Raw genomic sequence first — 26,523 nt, 5'->3', positions numbered from 1 at the left:
ATGGTAGACTCTTCTCCCTGACTAGCTAGACGGTGTCTGAGCTCCAGCATAGTTCAGTAGAGTCTGGGGAATATTAAAAATGGTTAGCTGGTTACCAGGTGTCATTTGATTATAAGGAAAGAGCAGGAGTCTTTTTTGAAGGTGAGTTTTAATGAGAGAGGTCTATAAAAGCTAGTCCTTATTATTCCCCCATCTTCGATACATATTTATGTCAAGTATATGTGTGCGAATCTTAGGCCTGCTGCAATTCTTGCAGCTCAAAGGGAGAAATAAAGGAATGTACAGAATATCTTTGTTATTTATGCAATGAAATAAAGCAATCTCTGGCTGTGCAAGCACCTATAAAATATGCTGGAATTAAATCCCCCAATATGCTTCTGGGAAAAAAAAATGCAAGCAGATCTGGAAGGCACATGTCACTTTCAAAACCCAGGATACCTCCTGAGGTTTGATGTCTTAACCTTCAGCTGTGAATGTGTATGGTTTCATTGTAGGTATTTGTAAAGCTTAAAATCTCTAATTTTCTGATGACCTTGAGCTTCTTGAGAAATGTGGGGAAGTTCTATAAACGAAGAGCTGGGATTTTTTTCTATGAAATGGGGCTAATTGTACCCCAGAGTAAAAGATAGAAAATGAATACCCCACAATTCAAAATCGCAAAACCATAGAAAATGAATACCCCACAATTCAAAATCGCAAAACCATAGAAAATGAATACCCCACAATTCAAAATCGCAAAACCGTGACGACCTTGTGTTATCAATGCTCAAAAGTTATCATTTGCACCTAAGAAACCTAGGGGATGAGATATATATTCTTCACTCACATGATTATTACATTCCCGTATTCCCTGGAGCTTCCAGCTTTCCCATGCCTTGCCAATACTGTAGCTCACCTTTATTTTTATGGTGTGGAAGTTTTACTCAAAGTCTACTTCTCTGCTGGGATTGGGGTGGGTGTGGCCTCCTTTACAATAATTGGAATAAGGCAGGCAATGGTGAGCAAAAAGAAGAAAAAAAATCACCCCCTAAAAAATGAAGAATTGTAAGACACAACATTGCCACTTAGGAATATTTTGTGACGTTGGACAAGGTCTTGGCCACTCTCTGCTCTACGTGAGGAGTCAGTAAGCTTTTTCTTAAGGAGCCAGATAGTAAATAGTGGAGGCTTTGTGGGTCACGCTATCTCTACTACGAATACTCAGTGCTGTCATTGTAGCACAAAGCAGCCATAGACAATACATAAATGAACGGCGTGGCTGTGTTCAAATGAAACTTGAACTTCAAAAAGTTGGTGGTGAGCCAGATTTGGTCCACAGACCATAGTTCGCCAGGCCCTACTGTGGATCCCTTTTCTATAAAATCGGTGTCCTAAGATGAGGTGAGATTTAGCACTCTTTACTGCTGAACACATTAAATTCATTAACAAATGGGACAGTACTTTTACTTGAGAGAGCAAAAGACAGCAGGCACGGAGGTTCATGCCTATAATCCAGCATTTTGGGAGGCCAAGGTGGGAGAAGCGCTTGAGCCCAGGAGTTTGAGACTAGCCTGGGCAACATAGTGAGACTCTGTGATATGGTTTGGCTGTGTCCCCTCCCAAATCTCATATTGAATGGTAGTACTCATGATCCCCACATGTGGTGGGAGGGACCCAGTGGGAGGTAACTGAATCATGGGAGCAGTTTCCCCCATGCTATTCTTGTGATAGTAGGTTCTCACGAGATCTGATGGTTTTATAAGGGGGCTTCCCCCCTTGCTCAGCTCTCATTCTTCTCCTTCCTGCTGCCCTGTGAAGAAGGATGTGTTTGCTTCCCCTTCCACCATAATTGTAAGTTTCCTGAGGCCTCCTCAGCCATGCTGAACCGTGAGTCAATCAAACCCCTTTCCTTTATAATTACCCTGTCTTGGGTATGTTCTTATAGCAGTGTGAGAACGGAGTAATACACCCTGTCTCTACAAATAATTGTAAAAGTTAGCCAGGCATGGTGGTACATGCCTGTGGTCCCAGCTACTTCAGAGGCTGAGGTGGGAGGATCTCTTGAGCCCAGGGGAAGTCATAGTTACAGTGAGCTATGATCATGCCACTGCACTCCAGCCTGGGCAACAGAGCAAGACCCTGTCTCAAGGAAAAAAAAAATAGAAAGCAAAAGACAACAGAAAAAAAATCCATAAGACAATGATAATTATCCTCCAGGAGATGTTTGATGAGTGTATTTATCTTCTCTCAATAAAATGAAAAAGCTACATCATTGCAGTGGCAACAGAATATTAATCCACTCAGCCAATTTTTTATGATTATATGTTTTAAGATTTAGCACAACTATCACCTCTTGAAGTTCTTTACAAACTCAGGAAATACATTATATACTTTCTCACAAAGTTGAAAGGGTGGGAAAGTGGTAAGATGTATCAAAATTGCTTAAGAAGAGAAATTTCTAGGTAGAAACAGAAAGTTGCCCTCAGGCAGGGCTTTTTCTTTCTTTTGAAGAGACAGGGCTCTGTGGCACAGGCAATAGTGGAGTGATGTGATCATGGCTCACTGCCACCTCAAACTCCTGGACTAAAGCAATCCTCCCACATCAGCCTCCCAAGTAGCTGGGACTATAGCTGCCAGCCACTACACCTGGTTAATTTTTTTAAGTTTTTTGTAGAGACAGGGTTTCACTATGTTGCCCAAGCTGGTCTCAAACTCCTGAGTTCAAGCAATCCTCCCACCTTGGCCTCCCAAAGTGCTTGGATTATAGATGTGAGTCACTACACCCCATCAGGCAGGTCTTTTTTTTAATGCTTGAGCAGCCCTTCCCAATAATATAAATGTGAGATGAATAAGTGTGTATTATTTATTAGGGTACAGCAAGAACTTGGGGCTACATCTTCCTTTTGGATAGCAGGGATATGTCATTACATAAGGAACATATCAGGCAGGACCAGTAAGACTGTGCTGCAATTAACAAGTAACCTGCATCTCTCCATGGCCTAAAAACAAACAAAGAGGCGGGCAGATCACGAGGTCAAGAGATACAGACCATCCTGGCCAACATGGTGAAACCCTGTCTCTACTAAAAATACAAAAATTAGCTGGGTGTAGTAGTGAGCACCTGTAGTCCCAGCTACTCAGGAGATTGAGGCAGGAGAATCGCTTGAACCCAGGAGACAGAGGTTGCAGTGAGCCAAGATTGCACCACTGCATTCCAGCCTGGTGACAGAGTGAGATTCTACCTTAAAAAAAAAAAAAGGTTATTTTTTGGTTCCATGCTACATTTACATTTTGGGTCAGCAAGATGGCTCTGTCCATTGTAGGCACTTCTGGACCCCCGTTAGCAGCACAATCTTGACACAGGCTTCCATAATCCAAAAGGCAGAGGAAAAGCAATCACGGAAAACTTTTCACAGACTCCTAAAAGTGGCACACATTGCACTTCCATCCACATTTCACTACCAAAGTAAGTCACAAGGCCAAGCCTTTTCTAGCCTCTGAAAGTCACCTCTCGTGGCCTTTCACGCCACCTGCCAGTCACCTGCAGCTGACCTCAGCTCACTTAATAGATTCTAATTAGACTGAAGCAATAGCTCAGTCCAAAGACCAGAGTATACCTTTGTTTCCAGCAACTCTCCTTTCCTCTTTCTGATACCACATGTGCCTTGCCAGGGTGACTTTCAAGCCAGCCACATGTCACGCTGCCCCTAGAGCACATGACTTACACTGAAGAGCCTCAATGATTTGCACACAGGTTCTGTACTACAAGCTGTGTAGCCTTGGGCAAATCGCTTAATCTTTCTGTGCCTCGGTTTTCACATCTGTAAAGAGGAGGCTTAAATTAGTTAAACCTAAAGTACTACTACTAATTCAGTCATTGCTGTAGCGTCAGCCATTGCTATCACCTGCATCTAAACACTCTTCCACATTAGCATTTTTCATGCCACCCCTCTGTAGCCTTCCTGAGACAATGATAATGAACTTACTATTTATTGAGCAACTATTATATACTGGCAGATTAACATATTTCATCATTATATATGAATTTAATCCCAACCAGAGCCCCAGAAAGTAGACATGTGACCGGGCGCGGTGGCTCACGCCTATAATCCTAGCACTTTGGGAGGCCGAGGCGGGTGGATCATGAGGTCAGGAGTTCAAGGCCAGCCTGGCCAAGATGGTGAAACTGTCTCTACTAAAAATACAAAAACTTCACCAGGCATGGTGGCAGGTGCCCGTAATCCCAGCTACTCAGGAGGCTGAGGCAGGAGAATCACTTTAACTCGGGTGGCAAAGGTTGCAGTAAGCCGAGATCACACCCCTGCACTCCAGCCTGGGTGACACAGTGAGACTCCATCTCAAAAAAAGAAAAAAAAAAAAAAAAAGAAAAGAAAGAAAGTGGACATATGTGTGCCCATCTTACGGATAAGGAAATGGGTTAAGAAACTTACCCAGATGCATAGCTAGAAAACTGATTCAGGACTCTGAAGAGCTTGTGTCCTCTCACTAGACTGTGCTGCTTCTCCCCTTCCCTGCCTGAGCCAAACAGAGCAAGAGGAGAGGTGGTGGTGAGAGAGAATAGACCTCCTTAATTGATGAATCCTTCTACAAAAATAAAGACGGGGGGAAGGGGAGGCAGGAGAGAGGAGGAAGAGGATACTGCATTTCCAACTCTTTGAAAGGTGACTGTTTCTTACCTCTTTATTCCCTGAGGATTGGTAGCTTTGCTGTTTCACACAGGGAGGGGACAAACATATCCCCCATGAACGTTTGTCTAAAGTTCATCTCAGCCCTCTCCACACTGCAGCCCCACAGCACGTTCTGAGAGAACCTCAGAGAACCTTCTTCCCCTCGCCAGCTTTCCTCCCCACTGGAGACACACACTCATCTGCATTTAACGTCCATCCCTGAGAGCTTCAAAACAAAGCAGCCCAACCAACTGAAACCTCTTTGAAAGGTCCCAGAGGATGTGTGTGCTGCACGCTTGGCGGAGACTCCGGCAGCCTGACACATGGGCTTGTGGGCCAGGCCTGAATTCTAGTCCTGTCACTGACTCACTGGGGCAAAACTTCAACTCCTTCCAACTCTAAATGGCAAGTTCCAGACTAACCTCTTCCCTGATTAGATGTTCCAAACCTACCTCGTTAAGCTCTGGAAAATCCCAGTAAAATGGAGCACAACGTTGTCACTGTGAGATAGTGGTCTTGCCTTCACTTTATTCCTTTGAGTCAAATCAACTAATGTTAACGGAGGAGAGAAATGGTTTGTTGGTCTCAAATAACCAAATAATTGGGTAAATGTCACTGAGACACAGAAAATACAACAATCAAGTTTTGACGGATTCGCTGCATGTAACAACACAAAGCAAAGCTCCCATCCTGAAAGCAGCATAAGAAGAAAAACAATGTAAAGAAAGAGGAGATTCTGTGACAAAATGAAATGAGAAGGTGTACACGACAATGCGTGAAAGCCATCCAGCATACACAGTCACCTGATGCCTGGCGATGATAGGGCAGCTATGGTGCTAGCAATATCCTCAGACTTTAATTACCACTCTCCTTAAGTTATCAAGTTAAGCACATCCTCTCTCAGACGGGGAAAGACCTCTGTGGGACACCTACTCCACATCAGGCCCTGTGACAGGTGCTTACATACTTTGTCACAGATTCCTCACTCCCAGCCTCTAGAGAAAAGTACCCCTGTTCTTACTTTTCAGACTGAGAATCTCAGGTTTGTAGAGGTCACCATGACTACAAAGCCACTCAGCCAAACAGAGGCAGATTTGAAGTTCAGGTCTCCAGTTCCAAACACAAATATAGCAGACCCTGTTTCCAACTGTGTCTGGAATTGGTGGGTTCTTGGTCTCACTGACTTCAAGAATGAAGCCAGGGACGCTCACAGTGAGTGAGTGTTACAGTTCTTAAAGATGGCGTGTCTGGAGTTTGTTCCTTCTGATGTTCGGACATGTTCAGAGTTTTTTTTTCTTCTGATGGATTTGTGGTCTCCCTCGCTTCAGGAATGAAGCTGCAGACCTTCGCGGTGAGTGTTACAGCTCTTTAGGCAGCGAGTCTGGAGTTCTCCGTTCCTCCCGTCCAGAGTTGTTCATTCTTCCCGGTGGGTTCGTGGTGTCGCTGGCCTCAGGAGTGAAGCTGCAGACCTTCACGGTGAGTGTTACAACTCATAAAGACAGTGCGGACCCAAAGGGTGAGCAGCGGCAACATTTATTGCAAACAGCAAAACAATAAAGCTACCGCACTGTGGAAGGTAACCTGAGCAGGTTGCCAGTGCTGGTTCGGGCAGCCTGCTTTTATTCCCTTATCTGGTCCCACCCACATCCTGCTGATTGGTCCATTTTACAGAGAGCTGATAGGTCTGTTTTACAGAGAGCTGATTGGTCCATTTTGACAGGGTGCTGAGTGGTGGGTTTACAGTCCCTGAGCTAGACACAAAAGTTCTCCAAGTCCCCACCAGATTAGCTAGATACAGAATGCTGATTGGTACATTTACAAACCTTAAGCTAGACACAGAGTGCTGATTGGTGTATTTACAATCCCTTAGCTAGACATAAAGGTTCTCCAAGTCCCCACTAGACTCAGGAGCTCTGCTGGCTTCACTTAGTGGATCTGGCATCGGGGTGCAGGCAGAGCTGCCCGCCAGTCCCACGCCATGCACCCGCACTCCTCAGCCCTTGGGCAGTCAGTGGGACTGGGTGCCACAGAGCAGGCGGTGGCGCTCCTCGGGGAGGCTCAGGCTGCACAGGAGCCCACGTTGGGGGTGGGGAGGCTAGGGCATGGGGGCTGCAGGTCCCAAGCCCTGCCCCGCGGGGAGGCAGCTGAGGGCTGGCGAGAATTTGAGCGCAGCACCAGTGGGCCGGCACTGCTGTGGAACCCGGTGCACCCTCGCAGCTGCTGGCCCAGGTGCTAAGCCTCTCACTGCCCAGGGGTGGTGGCGCCGGCCGGCCGGCCGCTCCAAGTGCGGGCCCGCGGAGCCCACACCCACTCGGAACTCGCGCTGGCCTGCTAGCACCGCGCACAGCCCCGGTTCCCGCCCGCACCTCTCCCTCCACACCTCCCCGCAACCAGAGGGAGCTGGCTCCCGGCCTCGACCAGCCCAGAGAGGGGCCCCCACAGCGCAGTGGCGGGCTGAAGGGCTCCTCGAGCATGGCCAGAGCGGACGCCGAGGCCGAAGAGGTGCTGAGAGCGAACGAGGGCCGCCCCTCGTTGTCACCTCTCACAATCACGCTGTCTCATAAAAGGGCTGATGTTACATGTGACAAAACAATTAGAAAACAATATAGGGTGTAGTGGACATCAGTTATTTTTGCTGCTCAATATCCACTTACCACTCTTTTGATTAAATAGAAGCCAGTGCTCAGTGGGCATATTCTGGTGCTGATGTCTCTACTTTCCAGGCTCAAGAGGTAGAAAATTGTGATCCCACCTGGCCATTGGCACCCTGATCTCCACCAACCACAGGGCCAGCTTCAGGAACAGCTGGATCCACCTGCTCCAATGAAACAGGTCTGATCTTTGTGGCCTTGGCTCCCATTTCAGGCAGCTGTTCCCACAAAGTAGCAAAGATCATCACCAACAGTTGTAAGCACATAACCTACCAGTTTAGCAACCCCAACAGATTTCTTTTTAAATACTTCTTTCCCCAAAACTCCAATAAAAGTCCTGAGCTGAGTATTAATTGACCACTTTTGGTCACGTCCCTTTCTTGGAACCAATGGCGTTGCCAGATAAAATACAGGATGCCTCTCTAAATTTGAATTTCAGATAAACAATACATTGCTTTTAGTATAAGTATGTTCCATGCAAAAGACATTAATAATAGTAATAAACATAATAGTAGTAAAAAAAATCATAGTTGCTTATCTGAAATTTAACTGAGTATTTTGGTTTGTTTTTGCTGTTGATGTTTTGCTAATTCTGGCAACTCTTAAGAGCCAATCAACACAGCCAAGAGAGGCGGAAGAGGGTACCTTTAGGCCAGAGCTGGGATACGCACCCACCCCACAGCAGGAAAATAGGGTCACCTCATCTAAGCCCCATGGGCTGATACGGGGAAAAGGATAGGTCACCAAAAGAAAACTAGGTACTCCTCCAAGGAGAGGGGGGATGGATGTTTAGAAGCCAAGACAACAGATGTGCACTAGAATTGAAGTGGGTCCCTCTAAGGAAGAAGAGCATATGTTTTTGGCGGAGGTGAGGGGCCTGTGGACCAGCTGAGTGGGGAAAAGAGACAGCCTGAGCCCACTCCTCCTCAACCTTCTTTGTGTTTTTACCCACACACATTTGCCAGATTGCTTGAAAAAGGCAACAGCTGTGGAAACTGACAGTTTACAGTTGTGATAAATCGCATTAGTAAAGTATTTCAATTAAAGTGATATCTAACTAAAAAACAAGAAGGCATCTCTGAACAAATAAATTAGTCCTTAAATTTGTGGAGCCTTTGTGTGGAAGATCTCAGCCCTTACCTACTCTCCTATTGTTCTGCTTTTCTCCAGGAGAGGGCCTGCCACCGGGTGTGGGGATGCTTCATTATTTCCAATGAGGAAGGGGCGAAGACTAAGGATGCATGCAAAAACACAAAATCTGTAACTAGGCATTTATTTCATTCCCTTTGGGTATTTCTTAAGCACTAAAATCCAAACTCAGTCTCAGATTTGCTGTAATTTCCCTCATTGTGTTTCAGGAGAGAAGGCATTCAAGAGTCTCCCTGTGGGGTCCGCCTGTCCGGCCCCATCAGCGGGGTGGCCAGGCCCACAGGGCTGTGTTCTCTTTCCCAAGCCAATTCATCTACATCTGTAACATTTTAAAAGGAACTCAGGGGCATGTCTTCCCCAGCAGATGCTTTTTCCTCGGTTTAGGGTTTAGAAAGTCATTCTCCTGCACAAAATGAATGGCCCAGAGACTCACTGAGCCCCTTGTTCTCCCAGGGTCAGGGCCAGCATAACCCCCAGACCGCAGGGGCCCAGGGCCCTACAATGGGCTCCACGCCTTCACCTCCCTTCCCTTCCCACCCCTCCTGCCCACGAAATCACATCCCCCTCTCCAAATTCTCCACTTCAGCTTAATTTTCAGCAGATCCATTACCCTGCCAGTTAGTAATTCAGGACTAATTAGGTGATTGCTTTCATTTATGGTAGCAATTGGGAGGGGGGATGAAATGGCATTGCCCCTATTCTTGTTGGAAAAATAAATTACGCCCATTGTTACTGGAGATCTTATTTTTCCCCCAATCAAGCCAAATTAGCAGCTTGGTTCATTTTCCCAGCATTCACTCCTGAGCAGACGGCAGAGCCCTGGAATGTGGCTTAGAGCTGTGTGGTCAGTGCAATTGTTTGGAGCTGTTTGTGCCAACAATGAGAGGACCCGGCTGTCTCCCAAAGGACGAGTGGCACTTGTCTTCCTTAACCCAAGGAGTTGTTGCGAGCGGCAGCCAGGCCGGGCTTCTCAGGAAGATGTACACCACCATCTAGTGGACACCGGGGATAACCGCAACGTGTTCGTTCCCTGCGTTTTCTTCTGGTCAGTGAGGACAAGCAATTATGTTTCTAGTAAGTTACTAAAAATAGGGTGGAGTCTTTCAATCTCCGGGAGCGAGGAAATGTTTGCCTCAATAGCTGTAATGAAAGTGCAATTCAAGGCTTGCATAACGTCTCTTTTCTGGGTAGCTCGCCTCGGTACTGATTTTCTGGTCCAAAACAGGACTGTTGGCATGGTCTGAGTGAGGTGGGGCAGTTCTCCTGCGCTCAAGTCTAAACAGAGGACTGAGAGTGTCAGTACCTCCAGGCAAGTGGCTCCTTTATCTCAGCAGCCTCTCCATCATCATCACCCGTGTCTCACCATAGCAAGCCTATTTCTGAAGTGCGTGAAATACAGGCGTTCAAAAGCTGGCTTGCTCACACCCAGGGGCACAGCCACTTCCCAGTGGAAGTCAGAGCCCCCCCAAATCCTAATACTGGGTGCTGAGGGGGTGCTTATTCTCCACTCCCTAACAACACATGCTTTCATGTCTTTTTTCTTTCCACTCATTCTACTTACAGAAACAACACATTTGTCTCTCCCTGGTTTAAAACGAGAACCATGATTTGCCTGGGGTTTGTGAACAGGAAGGAGAGCAGTGGGGGAACAAATACATCGCAGTATGGGTGGGTTTCGGTCAATAGTTCTCTACCACGGGCGATTTTGCCCCCCACCCCCGCCTCCCCCCTGGAGACATTTGGAAATGTCTTGGTACATTTTAGGTTGTCACAACTTGGGAGGCCACTAAATATTGCCCAATGCCCGGGAAAGTCCCCCCACCGCAAAGAATTACTCAGCCCAAAATGTCAATCGTGCTGAGGTTGAGGAAGCCTGGTTTAGGGTAACAAAGATTGCCCTGCAGTAATGGGGTTATGATAACATTGATTGTCCTCAAATGAGCCACACTGCAGAGACTAGATAATTCATCCTCTCCCAAGTCAGTATTTACCACCTTTTTTCTTTTAGACTCTTCCATTTTAAACGTAATTTAGCTGTCTTTTTTAATTTTTTTTCTTTGTGCCGCTGGGAAGAAAAAGGATTGAAAGGGGGGAGGGGAAGGCGACAGAAAAGGAGGATTAGAAGCATGACCTGTTTCTCCTGGAAGAGCTCGGCACATTCCTGTCTCAGATGTGCTTTGTGACCGAGCAGGGTACAATTAAAAGCACAATAATTTGCTTGTTATTCAAGTCAGGCATTAGTCCGGGTAATGGCGTGCTTGGTGGAGAGATGGATTTCCTTGTTAGGAGCTAAGCACAGGATTAGCTGAATTCTCCATGGAGAAATCTTGATTTGTTCAAGGTCTTTCATGTTTTCTACAGAGAAGGGATTATGTCTTCTTAAAGAGGGGCCTTGCTTAAAAAGCTACAAAGTATAAGAAAAGGATTTAGGACAGAGGGGCCTGTGGTTAAGTAGCTGAGGGGTATAGGGAATTTTAGAGCAAAGGATTATTTAAAGCCATAAAGTTCAAAAAATAATTGGTTTAGCACTATTGGGTCAGCGCTGGCAAGTGCGCGGTAAAGGCAGTTAAGCATGAGCTAATATTCATTTTACTTTGACTAATTATTGCATGGGTCCAGGAGAGAGACGCGGAAGAAAACATGCCCCCTCCTTGGCAATCAGAGCGTGCCTTGTTTTTAGTTTCTTTGCCTTACAGGCACACTTATATGTTGGGATGCCCAGAATCCACGCATCACAAGGCCCTTATTACATAAAACACGGGAAAATTGTTCTCTCAAAATAGAACAGCACATGCCGTGCTATCCCAGTGACCAAGAATAAACCACTATTAGTGTTAACTCTACTGATTTCATCAGCCAGAGAGGACATGAAGTAAAACAATCCTGACTGCACCCAATGCCCCTGCCTAAGTCTAGGTGAGCAGTTCTCAGCCAGGGGCAACTCTGTTCCCCAGGGGACACTTGGCAATGTCTGGGGACATTTTTAGTTGTCACTACTGGGGAGGTGCTGCTGGCATCGAGGATGCAGAGGCCAGGGATGCTGCATAACATCCTACAATGCACAGAATAGCCCTCACCACAAAGAATTGTCTGGCCCAAAATGTCAACACTACTGAAATTGAGAGATCCTGGTCTAGACAGAGGTGATGTTTTACTTTTGGTTAGTTAAAGGATTTCAGAATTCTCCCTTCCCCACATCCATAACTGATGATTATCAGATGACCATAATTATTGTTGACTGCCACACTTTTCTTCCCCTTTTCAACACTGGGCCTTGTTACAATTCTGGAAATAAAGTGCTGTCAAGGGAAACCTGCCCTCAGTATGCCAGGGCCATCCAAGATTTGTGGTTGTGCCTCCCTACTCCTTCCACAATGGACACACACCCAAGAAGAATAAAGCTGCCTTCTCTGCAATTTCCCCAGCTTCTGAATTTTGAAGACTTTTCTTCCCTTTTCTAAGATTACTGTTCCTCCCTGCATGACGAAAGTTCAGTTAAATCATTTGTCCTGCGGCTTTAAAGGAGTTAAGAGCCCACAGCTTCAAGATATCCATTTTCTCCCTGGTGACTGATGATTCTTATCCCGAGGGAGGTGAATGCCTGGGACAGGAGCTTCTACAAACCTAGTTAAAGCCAAAGGGCTGTGAATCAGGACCATTCCAAGGCATAGCCATCAACTCTCTGGGACATCCTCAAGGATGTACTTAACCTCCATCTACAGGAGAAGATGGGAGAAGACAGAGGGTTTCAGAAGGGGAGTTAGAGGGCACCTGGAGAATTAAAGGTGGACACACTAAAACTAAACCCTACCCCTGTTGCCTTGCACAGATCAACACAGAACAGCCCCGGGTCCCACCGGCCAGCCCTTCTCTGCACCCTGTCTAAGCTCATCTCTCTACCTTGCCCTCACTCCCATTCAGTACATTCTCAGTGCAGTCGTCACCATGATCCTGAAAATCTCAAGTCCTATCATGTCTCTTCCAAACTCAAAACCCCTCAAATGCTCCCATCTTGCTCCAAGTAAAAGCAAAAACCCTTCTTTTCACTCTCTCCCTTCCTTCCTCAATCTTCCTCCCCACAACACACCCCTGCTTCTCCTGGCCTCATCTTCCATTCTTCACCTACCTCACAGTCTTCTCACTTATTCTGCCCTTGCCTAGAATGTTTTTCCTCTCCATATCTTCTGGGGCTGCTCCCTCAAATCTGCCCAGATGTCCCCTTCTCGTTGGAGGCACCCCATCTTCCTCCTTCATGCTTTATTTTTCCACCACCCTTATCATCTTGTAATATGCTGAGAGCTTTAGTTATTTTATTTCTGAGACTTTACCCCACCCCACCCCTCACTCCCAGATTGCAAGGGCAGGATCTTTGTATACTTTGTTTTCACTAGTATAGCTAGGACTAAGTATAGTGCCTGACCCCAGGGAGGCACTCAAATATTTGTTGAATAACTGAGCAAATGGACCAGGCTACTTTGTGTCAGAAGCTCTATCACGAAAGTTTCCATCCGCCTCAGTTCTGCTAGTGGACTGGGGAACAGCAAGCTAACCATGAATCCGCTCTAAAGTGTGAATGACAAAAACACTCACTGTGCCTCCTGGAGGCTTGTTTTTTTTAATTGTAGCAAAATGTACAAAACGTAAAATGTATATCTTAACCTTTTTTTTTTTTTTTTGAGACACAGTCTTGCTGTTTTGCCCAGGCTGGAGTGCAGTGGCGTGATCTCGGCTCACCGCAAGCTCCGCCTCCCGGGTTCACGCCATTCCCCTGCCTCAGCCTCCGGAGTAGCTGGGACTACAGGCACCCGCCACCACGCCTGGCTAATTTTTTTTTTGTTTGTATTTTTAGTAGAGACGGGTTTCACCGTGTTAGCCACGATGATCTCAATCTCCTGACCTCGTAATCCACCCGCCTCGGCCTCCCAAAGCGCTGGGATTACAGGCGTGAGCCACCGCGCCCGGCCTTAACCATTTTTAAATGTACAGCTCAGTAGTGCTAAGTGCATTCACATTGTTGTGCAACCCATCTTCAGAACTTTTTCATCCTGCAAAACTGAACCGCCATACCCACTGACCAATAACTCTTTATTCCCCATCCCACCTCCCCTGCCAACCGCCTTTCTACTTTCCAAAAAATTCTGCAGAAGTGCAGCTGAAGTCACATGGAAGACTTTTAGGCATGCTCTCTGCCACCTTTGTGTTCTCCCTCTTTCTTCATATAGCCTTCCCTTTTTTACCCCCTTCCTCCAATGACATGTCTGGGGTAGGGTAAACTAAGGAAGCCACTTCTCCCTAACTTCCTATGGTAACACAAATGACGCTTCCAGCATCAAGTACCCCCCAAATACTTGGAGAAATAGTTTGCCCAATTTGGAGAAAGAAGCATTATTAAATTCCTAACTGAAGAAAAATTCCATTTGAGCCATGCTAGGATTCAGGTTCAAATTTGCATAATCACAAAGCCCATGTTCATGGACACTCTAGCCTCTTGCTTTTTTATGATACAGAAATTCTGGGAAAGGAAGGTCATCTCTGTTGTTAATTAGAAAATCATGATACCTTTGGAGTCTCAATGTTATTTATAAGATGAAAATGGACAGGCACAATGCATTTCCAACATTAGTCCTGAAAATATTTTTGATGCTACTTTACATGAAAATAACACATAGAACACATGAAAGCAGTGCAGCTGTAACTGAAATGAGGGCAAGAGGCCCCCAACCCTGCCTGCTTGCCAATTCCCTCCTGTACCTTGACTTATGGCCCTGCAAAGAGGTCCCACAAGGGCCATCCCTAGACCTTGCAGGATTCAGCCCAGGATTGATCTGGATGACCCTGGGCTCCCTTCTAGCTCAGTAAGTTTTTATTTGCACAACTGTCTTTTCTAGACTCTAATTTCTTAAGAGTTCTTGACAATAGAGCCAATCACAGATCTCCATTTCACCATGGGGCTAGCATTGCCAAGAGATCACCAACATTTGTTTCATGCCTGTCCTAAGAGATTAACTGATTAAATGAGCGTGATTTAGGGGGCAATACACCACAGTGGTAGTCAGGAACTCCAACATTCTGCCATTAAATATTTGAATGACTTTCGGCAAGGAGATTTCACCTCTCCAGACCTTTAATTTCTCCTCCTCAAGTAAGAGAGTTGGACTACATCAATGTTTCCTAAAGTATGGTGTTTGCACCACTATGGAAATTACACAAAAGGTGGAACAAAGATAAATGCTTTAATATTTTTCTACCAAACATAAAAATACATACGTAAGTAGCCCATCATCAGCCCCATGATTTGTTGGATATTATTGCTACCGCAGGGCTAAAGTGGGTGGTACCATGATGATCACATCACACAAAAGCAAGGCAAGACCCAGTGCTTGCACATGCTGTGAAGGTTTCAAACCTGCAGAAATTGTCCCTTTTTCCCAAGCTGTCCAGAAGAATCAATGACACAGATGAAATGGATTATCAGGGTGGATTTTTATATACTGAACTTTCATGTGCATTGCTGGAAAGACCTTAACAATGCATCAAAGCATCACTTCTGATGAATTGTGAATGGACCCAGCGTGGTGGCTCACACCTGTAAACCCAGCACTTTGGGAGGCCAAGGCAGGTGGATCACAAGGTCAGGAGTTCAAGACCAGCCTGGCCAAGATGGTGAAACCCAGTCTCTATTAAAAATACAAAAAAATTAGCTGGGCATGGTGGCGGGTGCCTGTAATCCCAGCTGCTCAGGAGGCTGAGGCAGGGAATTGCTTGAACCCAGGAGGCGGAGGTTGCAGTGAGCAGAGATGGCACCACTGCACTCCAGCCTGGGTGACAGAGTGAGGCTCCATCTCAAAAAAAAAAAAAAAAAAGATTTTAAAATGGTTAATGTGATAAATGACTGCAGTTTGGGAAACCAACACTTGATTTTAAGGTTTCTCCCACCCCTAACAGTCTATGACGTGTAACGTGCTTCTAGGAAGGCTGCTGTGCTCCATTCCTCCTGCTTATCAGTCTTATATATAACCTGTGTTCGTCTCATTAAGGACAAATTTCCTAGTTCCAGAGGGGAAATCCAGAGCAGGCTCTTTTTTCTGTAAATGAATGGGCCTTTACACAAAGAACACAGACTTACATGTACAGGCTTAAACATATGCACACAAACATGCATACACACACACACACACAAGTCAAGTCACATGATGTCTTTATTGTCAAGTTAGGCCCCAAAGTTATTACAGCATTATATTAGACTTGGAGTGAGATTCTCACCTACTTGAGACTCTAGGCACGAGTGGCTTTGGTCACTACCTCTCTGTAAAGTTTGTGCAAAGTGGTGACTCTACTTTGCAGTGGCAATAGCAAAAGAAGAAAAGTAGGACTTATAGGTGGTGGGCGGGAGATCCATACCAATGCATAAGCAATTTTTCTCACCATTTATTAGATAGCTCATCAAATAGGAAGAATCTAGGCACAAAGTGACACAAGCCAAAGATTTAAGCAACTCCAGTTTGGTTTACGTAGCAACTAAATCGTAACATTCTTGAAGCTATTAGCTACCTACTCTATGTTCAGTACTACCCTAAACCCAACTCAGTCTGTGTAAGTTGCACTACTCCTGCCCTGTTTGCAGCTTTGTTCACTCATTCATTGACCCATATTATTGTGTCTATTCCGTATGTGTCAAGCACTGGGGTTATCACTAAAAGCAGTACAGTCTCTGTGTCTAACTAGGAAGATATATGAAACACTTAAATCCAAACACTGATTAAGTGTAAATACCAGTAGTAAAGACAAAAATGTGCAAGAGCATCTTAGAAGGTCACCAGAAAGATGAGAGGGGCTTCATGGGTGAAGTGAGACTTAGGATGAACCTAAAGAACAGGTGGGATTTGGACAGTCTGCAAGGAAATGAGAATATTCCAGCTGGGCCTATTATATTTGGGGGACAGGGCAGAGAGTGAAGCATGGAGTTTGAATCAAGAAGTAGAAAAAGAAAATGTTTTAAAGGAGGCTTGGGTGGGGGAATTACAGAGATCTTGAATGTCTGGCTCTGGCATTTAAGCTTTATTCTGAGGCAGTAATATACTACAGAAGAGTTTATTTCATTGCAGAGTAAGATGTGATGCCTTAAGAAATTAATTGAAACAGAATAAATTAGAGACCAGGATACTAATTAAGGGACTACTAGGAGGAGGGGATAACCCAATGTATGATGGTGTCTTAATCTACTGAGCTGCCACAATACAATACTAGAGACTGGATGGTTTAAACAATAGGAATGTATTTTCTCATAGCCTGGATGCTCAAAGTTCAAGATAAATGTCCCAACAGGGTTGGTTTCTTCTGAGACCTCTCCTTTTGGCCAACAAACTGCCACCTTTTTGCTACGTCCTCAAATGGCAATGTGAAAGTTGGAAATGGGATTGTGAAAGATCACAGAGAGTTCACTGGTGTCTCTTCCTCTTCTTATAAGCACATCAGTTTTATAGAATGAGGGTCCCACTTTTATGTCCTCATTGAACATTTATTACCCCAAATACAGGCTCTATCTCCAAATACAGTGACATTGGGGGTTAGGACTTCAACATATGAATTTGAGATGAGGAGAGGGCACATCTTTCAGTGTAGAACACATGGTAAAAGCTTGAACTAAGGTAGTCATGATGGAAAAGCAAGACAAAGAACAAATGAGAATGACTCTGGAAAGCCAAATGCAAAATATTTATGAAAGATAAAGAAAAATCAAAGAAAATGCTAATATTACCAACCCAAAGGCATGGAGGGATAGAGGTGCCTCCCAGAACAGAGCAGCCTCCTTGTGGGTCTGGAATTGGTTCCTTCCGGTGGCTTCTTGGTCTTACTGACTTCAAGCATGAAGCCACGGACCCTCACAGTGAGTGTTACAGTTCTTAAGGATGGTGTGTCCGGAGTTTGTTCCCTCCAATGTTCCGACGTGTCCAGAGTTTCTTCCTTCCAGTGGGTTCGTGATCTCATTGACTTCAGGAGTGAAGCCGCAGACCCTTGCAGTGAGTGTTACAGCTTTTAAAGGTGGTGCATCCGGAGTTGTTTCTTCCTTCCAGTGGGTTCGTGGTCTCACTGACTTCAAGAATGAAGCTGCAGACCCCCGTGGTGAGTGTTACAGCTCATAAAGGTAGTGTGGACCCAAAGAGTTAGCAGCAGCAAAATTTACTGTGAAAAGTGAAAGAACTAAGCTTCCACAACGTGGAAAGGGACCCCAGCAAGTTGCCCCTGCTGGCTGGGGGGTGGCCAGCTTTTATTCCCTTATTTGGCCCCGCCCACTTCCTGCTGATTGGTCCATTTTACAGAGTGCTGATTGGTCCATTTTACAGAGTGCTGATTGGTCCATTTACAATTTTAGCTAGACACAGAGTGCTAATTGGTGCATTTACAAACCTTTAGCTAGACACAGAGCCCTGATTGGTGCATTTTTACAGAGTGCCTATTGGTGCATTTACAAACCTTTAGCTAGACACAGAGTGCTGATTGGTGCATTTTTTACAGAGTGCTGATTGGTGTGTTTACAAACCTTTAGCTAGACACAGAGTGCTGATTGGTGCGTTTTTACAGAGTGCTGATTGGCGTGTTTACAAACCTTTAGCTAGACACAGAGCACTGATTGGTGTATTTACAATCCTTTAGCTAGACAGAAAGTTCTTCAAGTCCCCACCCCACCCAGAAGCCCAGCCGGCTTCACCTCTCACTTGCAGGGCTTAATATGCCATTATCCTCTCTCCCCTCCCTCCTGCAGGGTGACCCATGCATATTCCTATGCAAGAACAGTCTGTTCTTTTTATTATATGAGAATTGTTGTACCAAGTATAAAGAGTTTTTAGGATTCTGCAAGGGACTATAACTAGAAGATTTGGGATGAAATTAAATGAGGTGGATTTAGACTTCAGAAAAAAAATAGACCATGCAACGTTCATTCAGCAACCCAAAGCCAGTTTCAAAATTGCACAGAAGTGCATTCAGCAAACCACCATCAGAAGCACTGAAGGCCCTTTCTCTGTAATCTCATTACTGAAGTGCCTGAGATCCAATGATATTAGCCAGACCATTGAAATGTCCCAACTACCTAGCCATTATTGTAGCTCTTCATCACTTAAACTAAAAGATAATCCAATCAGAAATCTGAATGGTGTTCACAAAATGGCTTCAATTACACTTTCCAGGAGCAGACACTGAGATAAGCATTTGTATACTGCCTTAGTCCGATCAGGCTGCTAGAACAAAGTACCATAAACTGGGTGGCTTATAAACAATAGAAATTTATTTCTCATAGGTCTGAAAGTCCCGTATCAGTGCGCCCACCTGTGCCTACATGGTCAGGTTCTGGTGAGGGCCCTCTTCTAGGTTCCAGATTGCCATTTTAACATTGCATCCTCACCTGGTAAAAGGGGGAAAGAGGGCTCCTTGGCCTCTTCTTATAAGGGCACTAATCCCATCACAATGGCTCAAATCTCATCACCTCTCAAAGGCCCCACTTCCAAATACCATCACACTGACAATTGGCTTTCAACATAGGAATTTTGCGGGGGAAACAAACATTCAGTCCATACTGTGTACATGTGGTTTATTAAATACATGCTTCTCCAGGAGGCTGGCAAGTGACTGGAGGAAGCAGAACAGAAAAGGGGGAAGCCAAGCAAGGGTGCATGCCAGGCAGGTCACATAGAGGGAGCTTCATCCTTATTCTTGCTCTCAGGGGGACACTCAAGTGTCAGTTATGCCTCATAGTTAGAGCAAGAGAGCTGGGCTTCCTTATTCCTTTCTCTGCCTTAGGCCAAGGGCTGCACCAGAATGATTTCTAGGCACTTTAGTCTCTCTGGGTGTTCAGGCAAATTCCAGTAGCCCAAGTACAGTTTTTCTAAAAGGAGCCCCAGGTACCTACCACTGTCAGTAAAAGCCCAACCAAGCCAGTGGGAACACGCACAAAAAAGAAAGGTAAAAGAGAATTCAAGGGGATCATATGGGATACCATAAAGCATCAAATATGTGAACTTTAGGATTCCAGAAGGAGAAGTGAGAAAAGACATAAAAAATCTATTTAATAAAATAATATCTGAAAACTTGTCAAGTCTTGCAAGAGATATAGACATCTAGATTCAAAAACACTCGCAGATCCCCAAATAGATTAAGCCCAAAAAGATCTTCTACAAAGAACATTATAGTCAAACTGTCAAAAGTTAAAGAGAATCCTAAAAACAGAAAGAGTAAAGTGTCAAGTGACATTAAAGGAATCTCCATCAGACTAACAGCAGATTTCTCAACAGAAACCTTACAGGCCATGAGAAAATGGGATAATATAGTCAATGTGCTGAAGGAAAACAACTGTCAACCAAAAATAGTACACCCAGCAAAGCTATCCTTCAAAAATGAAGGAGAAATAAAGTCTTTCCTAGACAAGCAAAAACTGAGGAAATTCATTACCACTAGAATGAACCTACAAGAAATGCTGAAGAGTCCTACATCTGGAAATAAAAAGGCAATATTTACCATCATAAAAACACACAAAAGAATAAAATTCACTGGTAGAGCAGATACACAAACAAGAAAAAGAAAAGAGTCAAACTTTATCACTACAAAAAAAAAAATCAACCAAATTGTAAATGTAAATGATAAAAGAGGAAGAGAGGAACAAAGACTATCAAAACACAAGAAAACAATGAACAAAATAATAGGAATAAGTCTTCACCCCTATCAATAACAACCTTGACTGTAAAATAATTAAATTCACCAATTAAAAAGATATATACTAACTGAATGGATTTTTTTTAAAAAAAAGACTCAATTATATACTGCCTACTAGAAACTTACTTCACCTGTAAAGACACGTAGACTGAAAGTGAAGAATGGAAAAAAGTATTCCATGCAAACAGAAACCAAAAGCATTCAAGAGTAGCTGTATTTCTATCAAACTAAATAGACTAAGTCAAAAAACATAAAAAGAGACAAAGAAGGTTATTACATAATGATAAAGTTATCAGTTCAGCAAGAATATAAACAATTATAAATATATGTACCTAACACCAGAGTACCAGATATATAAGGCAAATGTTATTGGAGATAAAGAGATAGACCACATGACAATAAAGTTGAAAAGTTCAACATCCCACTTTCAGCGTTGGACAAATAATCTAGACAGAAAATCAACAAAGAAACATTGGCTTTAATCTACACTACACACCAAATACACCTAACAGACATTTATAGAACATTTCAACAGCTGTAGAATGCACATTCTTCTCATCAGCAGATGGAGCATTCTCCAGGATAGACCGTACGTTAAGCCGCAAAACAAGTATCAACAAATTTTTTTAAATTAAAATCATATCAAAGGTCTTCTCAGTATAAATAAAACTAGAAATCAGGCCGGGCATGGTGACTTACGCCTGTAATCCCAGCACTTTGGGAGGCTGAAGCAGGTGGATCACCTGAGGTCAGGAGTTCAAGACCAGCCTGGCGAACATAGTGAAACTCCATCTCTACTAAAAATACAAAAATTAGCCGGGCATGGTGGTGTGCACCTGTAATCCCAGCTACTCGGGAGGCTGAGACAGGAGAATCACTTGAACCCAGGAGGCGGAGGTTGCAGTGAGCCAAGATCATGCCACTGCACTCCAGACTGGGCTATAAGGAGTGAAACTGCATCTCAAAAAAAAAAAAACAAAAAAAAACTAGAAATCAGTAACAAGAGGAACTTTGGAAACTATACAAATATATGGAAATTAAACAGCATGTTCCTGAATGACCACTAAGTCAATGAAGAAATTAAGAAGGAAATTTAAAAATTATTGAAACAAATGAAAATAGAAACACAACATACCTAAACTTATGAAATGCAGCAAAAGCAGTGCTAAGCGGGAAGATTATAGCAATAAATATCTACATCAGAAAGAAGATTTTAAATAATCAACCTAATTGTGTACCTCAAGGAAATAGAAAGCAAAAACAAACTAAACCGAAAAAATAGTAGAAGATAGAAATAAAGACCTGAGCAGAACTAAACAAATATAGAGGCTAATAAAAAATAAGAGTCAATGAAATGACAAGTTGTTTTTTGAAAACACAATCAAAATTGATAAACTCTAGCTAGACTAATCAAAAAAAAGGGGGGAAGACCTAAGTAAATAAAATTAGAAATGAAAAAGGAGGCATAACAACTGACATCACAGAAATACAAAGGATCATCAGAGACTATTATGAACAACTATATTCTAACAAATTGGAAAACCTACAGGACAAAGATAAATTCCTGGACACATACAACCTAACTAAGATTGAACCAAAAGAAATAGAAAGCCTGAATCGACCAATAACAGGTAATGAGACTGAATAAAGTCTCCCAACAAAGAAAAGCCCAGGACTAGATGGCTTTGCTGAATTCTACCAAGCTTATAGAGAAAAGCTAATACCAATTTTTCACAAACTACTCCAAAAAGTTGCAAGGAAGGAATTCTTCCTAACTCATTCTATGAGGCCAGAATTATCCTGATACCAAAACCAAAGACACTACATACAGAAAAAGAAAACTACAGGCCAATATCCCTGATGAACATATATGCAAAAATCCTGAACAAAATACTAAAAAACTAAATCCAGCAACACATCAAAAAGATAATATACCATGATCAAGTGAGATATATCCAGGTATACAACAATGCATCAACATAAGCAAATCAACAAATGTGATACATCACATCAATTCAATAAGGGACAAAAACCATATGATCATCTCAATAGATGTAGATAAAACATTTGATAAAACTCAACATCATTTCATAAGAAATTCTCAACAGATTAGGTACAGAAGGAACATACTTCAACATAATACAGATCAAATATGACAAACCTACAGCTAGCATCATACCAAATGGGGAAAAGCTGAATGCCTTTCCTCTAAGGACTGGAATAAGACAAGGATGCCTAGTTTTCACCACTCGTATTCCAAATAGTACTGGAAGTCCCAGCCGGAGCAATCAGGCAAAAGAAATAAAAGACATCCAAATTGGAAAAAAAAAAAAGTCAAATTGTGCCTGTTTGCTGATGATATGAGCTTATATATAGAAAAATCTAAAGACTGAACTGAAAAACTCTTAGATCTGATAAGCTAATTCAGTAAAATTTCAGGATACAATATCAGCATACAAAATTTAGTACTGTTTCTATACACCAATTATCAACTAGCTGGAAAAGAAATAAGGAAAGCAATCAGATAGTAACTATAAGAAAAACAAAATGCCTAGGAATAAATTTAGCTAAGGTGAAAGACCTCTACAATGAAAATTACAAAACACCAATGAAAGAAAGTGAACACAAACAAATGGAAAGGCAGCCCATGCTCATGAATTAGAAGAATTAATATTATTAAAATGACCATACTCAAAGCAGTTGACAGATTCAATGGCAATCCTTATCAAAATACCAATTAGATTCTTCACAGAAATAGAAAATCCAATCATAAAATTTATTTGGAACCACAAAAGACCCTGCAAAGCCAAAGCAATATTAAGCAAAAAGAACAAAGCTGGAGGAATCACACTACCTGACTTCAAAATATACTACAGAGCTATAATAACCAAAATAGCGTAATATCGGTATAAAACAGATACACAGATCAATGAAACAAAATAGAGAATTCAGAAATAAATCCACATATTTACAGCCTTTTGGACAAAGGCAGGAAGAATATACATTGGGAAAAGGATACCTTCTTCAATAAATGGTGCTGGGAATACAGCATATTCATTTGCACAAGAATAAAACTAGACATCTATCTCTCACCATATATAAAAATCAACTCAAAAGACTTAAATGTAAGACTCAAAACTATAAAACTACTAGAAAAACACAGGGGAAACACTCCAGGACATTGGTCTAGGTAGAGATACTATGGCTAAGACCTCAAAAAAGCACAGGCAACAAAAACAAAAATAGACAAATGGGACTATATTAAACTAAGAAGCTTCTGCACAGCAAAGGAGACAACTAACAGGGTAAAGAGACAACCTATAGAATGGGAATGAATATTTGCAAACTGTTTATCTCACAAGGGACTAATGCCATGAATATGCAGGAAACTGAAACAACTCAACAGAAAAAAAAAAGCATAAATAATCCCATTTAAAAGTAGTCAAAGAATCTGAATAGACATTTCTCAAAAGAAAACACAGAAATGGCCAGGTTCAGTGGCTAATGCCTGTAATCCTAGCACTTTGAGAGGCCAAGGTGGGAGGATCACTTGAGGCCAGGAGTTTGAGACCAGCCTGCCTGGGTAACATGGCAAAACCTGTCTCCACAAAAAATACAAAAATTAGCCGGGTGTGATGGCATGCACCTGTACTCCCAGCTACCCAGGAGGCTGAGATGGGAGGATGGTTTGAGCCCAGGAGGTGGAGGTTGCAGCGAGCCAAGATTTCACCATTGCACTCTAGCCTGGGTGATAGACCATCTCAAAAAAAAGCAAAAAAGAAAGCAAAAGCAAAAAAAAAAAAAAAAGAAAGCAAAAAGACTCTAATCTGGGTGACAGACCATCTCAAAAAAAAAGCAAAAAGAAAAAAAAATGACCAACAGGTATATGAAAAAAGCATCAGGAATCAGAGAAATGCACATCAAAACCACAATGAGATATCATTTCACCCCAGTTAGAATGGCTATTATCAAAAAGACAATAAAAAATGCTGGTTGAGGCTAAGGCAAATGGATCACTTGAGCCCACGAGTTTGAAACCAGCCTAGGTAACATAGTGAGACCCTGTCTCCTATAAAAAAAAAAAAAAAAAAAAAAACAAAACTCTGGTGAGGATGCAGAGAAAAGGAAACTCTTACACATTGTTGGGGGGAATGTAAATTAGTACATCTATTATAGAAAATTATATAGAGTCTATCCCATTTCTTGGCATTTATACAAAGGAAAAGAAATCAGTATATCAAAGGGATTCCTGCACTCCCATGTTTATTGCAGTCCTATTTACAACAGCCAAGCTATCAACTCAGTCTCAGTGTCCATCAATGGATGAATGGATAAAGAAATTGTAGCATATATAAACAATGAAATACTAGTCAGGCAGAATTCATACTAGAAGGCTAAGGCAAATGGATCCTGTCATTTGCAGCAACAAGGATGGAACTGGAGATCATTATGTTAAGTGAAATAAGCCAGGCAGAAAAAGATAGATATCACATGTTCTCACTCACATTTGGGAGCTAAAAAAGTAGGCCTAATGGAGGTAGAGATTACAAAGATAGTTATCAGAGGCTGGGAAGGGTAGGGGCAGGGATGAAGAGAGGTTGGTGAATGACTACAACTATACAGTTAGATAGAAGGAATAAGTTTTAGTTTTCAATAGCACAGTAGTGTGACTACAGGGAATAATTTATTGTATATTTCAAAATAACTAGAAGAGGCTGGGCACAGTGGCTCGTGCCTGTAATCCCAGCACTTTGGGAGGCCAAGGAGGGAGGATTACCTGAAGTCAGGAGTTTGAGACAAGCCTGGACAACATAGTGAAACCCTGTCTCTACTAAAAATACAAAAATTAGCTGGGCATGGTGGCGCACACCTGTAGTCCCAGCTACGCAGGAGGCTGAGGCAGGAGAATCATTTGAACTCATGAGGCGGAGGTTGCAGTGAGCCGAGATCACACCATTACACTCCAGCCTGGGCGACAGAGCAAGACCATCTCAAAAATTAATAAATAAATAAATAAATAGAAGACTTGAAATGTTCCCAACACAAAGAAATGATAAATGTTTGAGGTGAACGATATCCTAAATACCTTAATTTGATCACACTGTATACATGTATCACCATATCACATGTACCCCATAAATATATACAATTATTATGTATTATTTTTAAAAAAAAACTCTTACAAGGCTATACACTCATTTGTTAATAGCAGTTACCTCTATTTGGTGGCATTTTGTTTGGTTTTCATGATTTTCATGTTAAACTTTTACTTGTGTTTATTTATATTTTCCAAAATTGTATAACAAATTGTATTACTTTGTAAAGAGAAAAATATCCATTTCCATGACCTTCATGCTTTTTAAGGGCCTGCATACTTCCCACATAAATTGCTTTTCCTATTAACCCTCCAAATTAGGCAGAATAACATTGATTCTTTTTTAATGAAAAAAAATCTAATGAAATAAAGTGGTCTGTCCAAATTCTCACGTAAGTTATTATAGGAGTTGATATGAAAATCAAGGTATCTCAGTTTCCATTACAATTCCACTGCAACACTCCCTGTTCCATCTTGCATTCCCCTTAGCTGGTAAGGAATATTCACACTCTTTATACCCTTCCTCCAAAATCAGCATGGCCAAAGAGGCTTCTCCACTAGGCACCAAACAGGCTCAACATTTCAAAGATCTGCCGTTCCCTTTGCTTTCACACCAGAAGGAGTCTACTTGTTCCCTGATGAAGAGGAATATTAGTGACACCTAATAAATGAAGGTCACTGGGAAGGGCCCAGAAGTGATGCATGGCTAACAGCTGGTACTAACCCTGTTGGAACATGAAGTGTGGCTCCATTTCCATAAGCTGCTTTGTCATTCTTTCTTTATTAGTTTTTACGTGACAGAGAATTGATTCAACTATCAGGGAGCAAGAACTTCTCTCAGCTCACAGGCCCAAAGATGCGCTGAGCTGCCTTTCCTAGCCTCACTCCCCCATCCACAGGGATACCAATCCACCCTATGGAAAAAATAGCATCAGGGAAAGATTAAAATACCAGATCTACATGAACCACCTTAGATGGAATTTAGAAAAATAATTGTCACATCCCCATCCTCATTACCAGCACCAAATCTCTCAAAATCCTAGGAATAGCCTTATGCATTTTCTAGGAAATGGTAGCTTTCCTGTAAATTAGGGACATTATTTTAAACTGTCCAGGACATAAGGAATACTAGAATTCTGAGGACTAATTAAAAATGTAAAGTATTTTTAGGGGACTGAGGACTTCACCAAACTTTTGTGGCTTCCACATCAGCCAACTTCTTGGAGGGCACTTTCCTGATATATGGCTGCATAGA

At 42.8% G+C, this 26,523-nt stretch overlaps 1 long non-coding RNA gene across 1 annotated transcript in view; it reads right to left on the bottom strand.

Annotated features, from left to right (window-relative positions):
* LOC129524772 (uncharacterized) overlaps positions 1-26,523 on the bottom strand; it is a 101,614-nt gene that overhangs the window by 3,251 nt on the left and 71,840 nt on the right. The window lies entirely within an intron of this gene.

The sequence above is a fragment of the Gorilla gorilla genome, chromosome 13, assembly GCF_029281585.2.
Source record: "Gorilla gorilla gorilla isolate KB3781 chromosome 13, NHGRI_mGorGor1-v2.1_pri, whole genome shotgun sequence".
In the NCBI taxonomy this organism is placed as follows: domain Eukaryota; kingdom Metazoa; phylum Chordata; class Mammalia; order Primates; family Hominidae; genus Gorilla; species Gorilla gorilla.
The sequence above is the reverse complement of the archived record's forward strand: the minus strand, read 5'-3'. Positions and strand labels throughout refer to the sequence as shown.